Consider the following 5,000-nt stretch of genomic DNA (forward strand, 5'->3'; position numbering starts at 1 on the left):
CAAAAAAAATTGGCAGAAAAACCCACCCAAATGCCATTTCACCCTTTTTGACCTGTAGACGCCCATCCTAAGTAGCCCAATTGGGCAGGAAACCGCCCAAGCTGGCAACACTGCACCCAGGCTTCCTCTGGGCCAGAGCGATTGCACAGCTTTCAATGACAGGTTTAAATAAGTGAATTAGTAAATAATGAGACCAAGCCACAGTTTGGCAGAGTAGCGTAATAAAGTACGGTCCACACACTATGAGTTACACTGGTATTAATGAGTTGATTTTACTATTAAATAGCTGTTGTGTTATGTTGCAAGTTAATAGCATATTATTACTTGACTAATAGTTTAGTAATAAGCTTAAATGTTGGTGTTTGGGACCACTCTGGCTGTGCATAACTAGTTAATTGATGTATTAGTGTTTGGGACCCTTGTATTGTTGTCGGCTGTGCATAACTAATAGTTAAGTAATATGGCAATATATTATATTTACTGAGCGAGCCTGATGACGCACTAAGGCGACACGCGTTGTTCGCTCTAAATAAACGAGCATTAAGTCAAGAAAGTGTGCGGTACACTTCTTTCTTTTGAAGTATTGAACACTCCTGCGTTTACCAGCACCAAGGAGCTGTGCATGGAACTTTAAACTGTTGAATGTAAATATTAGTGTTTGGGAGCCTTATAGTAGAGTTGGCCGAGCAGGACTTCCACCACTAACGGTTAAAAGTTTGGACTCACCACACTTTGCCTAACGCATGCCCAATTTCCACTGATTACAAAACAAAAACGTATTTACATCAGCAACGCCGTCTTCCACGTCAACATGCCAATACAGCTGGCAAGATTTAGTGAATCTAGGCTGTGACCATCAACAACTGTAGGCAGGGCACCAAAACAAAATGTAGGTGCACTCAAATGTTTACACACACACACACACACACACACACACACAGCAAAAGTTTGATATAACCTGAGCTGTAACAAACCTTTTAACTGAACTGGTCTTTAAATAAAATAATTATTATCATATTATAGGGTTAGGGCCTGTGGCATGAGTTCATACACTAGGCCTAGTTCTATGTGGTTCCCATGCCATGCGTCTGGGAAACTTAATCTCCACGCCGTTTTTTCCACTTCCAGAACTGTTTTACGATGTTGTTCCGCAGGTATTTCTGCACAGGTGGCGTTGGCACAGGCAGGTGTGTGTGTGTGTGTGTGTGTGTGTGTGTGTGTGTGTGTGTGTGTGTGTGTGTGTGTGTGTGTGTGTGTGTGTGTGTGTGTGTGTGTGGGTTGTATCGGAATCTGTTCTGTATGTTCGCGATTGGGCGGGCGGCTATTTGGCAACTCTGACACCGAGACTAGCTGCATTCCAGATGCAGTCATGGCACATCATAATGCTTCACACACACACTCACACACACACTTTTCCGAATGCAAACTTCTTCACGGCCAAGTCTCCAGCGGCTGCTGCTGCTACGCTATATAAACTGCCAGCACTTATTCCACAATTATCTCGCTTTTGACATCTTGCTATTTGGCGATTAAGGCTGGTGGGATGTCTGTAACACTAAGCCAGCTCCAACAACATAACACAACTGCCTTACTGTAGTTCCTGCTGTTACAACAGCATTCTGTGCTAGTCTGGTTGAAGCAATGCAAGCCCGTGAAAGTTAACCCTTGCAGGGGCGCACCATTACGCAAACAATTCAGGACCCTCCGTTGCCAAATGCTGACAGCCACAACAGTAGTTATAATAACACAACGAAAAAGATAGCCATCACCATGTCACCGCTGTCTACGTACTCGCTAAAGTTGCCAATCGTTTGCTGTTTGAAGTTAGCGTTGTGCTAGCGGTAGCATTAGCCTCTCCATAGCCCTACTGTAAGCTGCGACAAAGTCAATCTCTGTCCTGACATCAATTCCGGCTAATAAGTTAGCCAAGGTTTTAAGACGGGATAAGACGATAAGTGCAGGGCTGAAACATCTGACAACAAGCGTCTTATGACAAGCTTAGGCGGCTGTAGCCTGCAGGTTTAGTTTGCTAAAGCCGCTTGCTGCCTGCCTCTGGCCGCCGTGCGGTGCGACTTCATGCAGAGGGGTGGGGAGGGTTGAAAGTTGCAAGGCATAAGTGATTCTTTTCTTGAGCATTTCTGGCCCACTCTGGTGAAGAAATGCAGCTGGCCCGTCAGCAGTCAGTGGTCCTGCCGAATTCCAGCCTCTTCGACATGTCATCGAAGTACTTTTTTGACGATTGTTAATAATCAAGATGCTAGACAGCAATGCTTCGCGACATCAAAAAAAGTTATCAAGAATCAATGCTGATGACCGTCTTGGCACAAGGATCTCAAATCAAAACTACATAACCATTTCGCTAGCCAGCTAGCGCCTACTGTATAACAGGCTAGCCAGCAGGCTCATCCAGCCCCAGCTAAACTAAACAAGCCTGGCTAGCTAGCTACCTGCCTGGCTGGCTAACTGCTTGCTAGCTGCTGGGCATTAATGGCTGCTAACATTAGCCTGTCAAGTAAAACAGAAGACAGCGGCGCCGTAAACACTCTGCCCACTTCAGAGCACCACTTGACAATCGACGCGGACGCGCCTGTCAGAGAGCGGCTATTGTCCGCCAGCCCCGGCTCACCTTTGCCCAATCAGTCGCGGTCCATTCTCCTGCAGACAGCGTTGTTCTGTTCGGTTCGGCAGGCAGCCTGGCTGGCCTGGGCTGGGCTGGGCTGGGCTATCCAGTCCTCTCCTCTCCTCCAGTCTGCTCCAGCTGTGCCTCCCTTCCCTTCTCTTTTCTCTTCTCTTCTCAGCTGCCGCTGCTGTACAGCGCTGCCTTGCAGCAACTAACTACCCCCCGGAAGTGAAAATGAACAGACCCATGCCCAGCTCAGAGAACTCGGCACACAGCTCAACTCAACTCGCTCTGTCTGTCTGTCTGTCTGTCTGTTGGCATGGCATAGCCCAGGGCAAGATACGTTTACACATCGGAAAGATTTGGCAACCTATCATTTCCACGGGGAGGGCCCTAGCCTAGTCTACTACTCTGTGGACTAGAGCGGCGTGGGGGCATCGGGTTTATGCGGGGAATGGATGTTGTTGGGCAATAACAAGCGAGTTGCGGCGAGGACCGAAGCTGCCCTGGAGGATTCAGAAAGTTCCCCGAGTTAAAAAAGAAAAAGAAAATACCTCACTGCTGGGGCCACGGCACTGTAGCCTGCTTTATCTTGTGCAGTTTGATTACTTCAGAAAGGCCCCGTTGATACAAAAATAGGCTACACAGAATAACTCATATCAGGGACTTCACAGTATTCTTACTCTTATGCAACGTTTACTTATTGAGGTAATTATGTAACATAGAGAAGCATTTCCAGGTATTAATTTAGATTGCATTGAATAGGCTTATAATGTGGTGAGACTAGAGTAGAGTAGAGTAGAGTAGACTTTTATTGTCACTATACAAATATAGCGAGATTGTGTTTAGTAGCAACCCACAAATGCCCACAAAATAAAAGATATATTAACAGTAAATAAATAATATATTAAATATATATATATATATTACTATTAGTTTCTATTTCAACAGTGACAGGACTATTGCTATTATTTTGATATTCAATAGGCCTATGTGTGGGGGGGCCTAGTTACTATAATATTACAATGCTGCCTGCTATTATACAGCATTTGTTACTTGTAATGCAGATGACTTGACAGGCTTGACTCAGAGGTTGCTCCGACTGGCCGCCAGAGAGCGCCAAAGTCTCGTAAATAAACTCCAGTCTCCAACGTGGACCTCAGGAACAGAGGTGCCACAAGTAAAATAATTAGTCTAAATAAAGGTGTAGGTTGGAAAGTGGTGGGGACATTAATATGGTTAATTGTAATGTAATGTAACGTCTGCTAAATGCAATGTAATTGTCCAAGTATGCTATTTTTGCATTATATTTGTGAAAAAGTAGTGTAGAGTAGAGTAGAGTAGAGTAGATTAACTTTATTGATTCCTGAGGGGAAAATCAGGTGTCAAGTAGCTTATATAAATACACATAATTCCCACATGGACATTTAAGACACATAACACACAGGTAAAGTCAGGGAGGGGAAAGAGTAGCCCCTTAATGCACACCGTACCTCCTGAGGCGCGCTGTAATAGACATTGAAAGTTAACTACTATAGTAGGCTACTACACTACTATGACAGTGCACAGGGCCTTTAGTAATACATTACGACTTGGTCATTGCCATTCTGGTAACAGCTAATTTATAAGGCCGTGTCTTAAGGGGTTAAAATTAAATAAAAAATAAAAAACACAAAAACATTCAAGTGGTGGTGACCAGCGAGGTTTACCTCAAAAGTGGTATGGACAGGGCCGGATTAACGCACAGGCTAGATATGGCTGCAGCCTAGGGGCCCAAGCATGCCAGGGAGCCCCCACAAGCTAGATATGGCTGCAGCCTAGGGGCCCAAGCATGCCAGGGGCCCCCTGACTGGCCAAAAGTGAAAGATTGCACGATTGTAACAAGATGCAATATTGAAAAATTCATCCGTCATGTTGAGTACACTTGGTAGACATGTTACCCTTACTTGTAATTATGACACTGTCTATGTAAAATTTGTCACGAAATTTGCCCTCCAGGGGGCCCTACTGCAACCTGGCCGTCTTAAGTGAAAGTAAATGCATGGTGTGAGTACAGCAGTAGCACATGATATTACATAGCTGTTACACCAGTTACTCCATTGGACCTGATGAGGTAGATAGACTGTGTTGATACTGAAACAAACCTGACAAGGACCCCACAAACTTGATCCAACTAGTGCAGAGTTAGATGATTGATAAGTACACAGGTCGACTGGTTATACTGTAGAAAATTTACTTTGTATTGGAATGAAACTGTGTTGCTTTTTTAATATAATTTAATTTAGTGTGTGTGCCTTTGTGTGTGTGTGTGTGTGTGTGTGTGTGTGTGTGTGTGTGTGTGTGTGTGTGTGTGTGTGTGTGTGTGTGTGTGTGTGTGTGT

The 5,000-nt window shown here is 44.7% G+C and overlaps 1 protein-coding gene across 1 annotated transcript in view; it reads right to left on the reverse strand.

Annotated features, from left to right (window-relative positions):
- zbtb34 (zinc finger and BTB domain containing 34) overlaps window positions 1-2,901 on the reverse strand; it is a 46,056-nt gene extending 43,155 nt beyond the window's left edge. The window contains exon 1 of the mRNA XM_063194637.1: window positions 2,627-2,901. The gene's annotated coding sequence lies outside the window, so the exon portion shown is untranslated. The remainder of the gene's footprint in view (window positions 1-2,626) is intronic.
- Window positions 2,902-5,000: the final 2,099 nt, after the last annotated feature.

Source organism: Engraulis encrasicolus, chromosome 3, assembly GCF_034702125.1.
Source record: "Engraulis encrasicolus isolate BLACKSEA-1 chromosome 3, IST_EnEncr_1.0, whole genome shotgun sequence".
NCBI classification, from domain to species: Eukaryota; Metazoa; Chordata; class Actinopteri; order Clupeiformes; family Engraulidae; genus Engraulis; species Engraulis encrasicolus.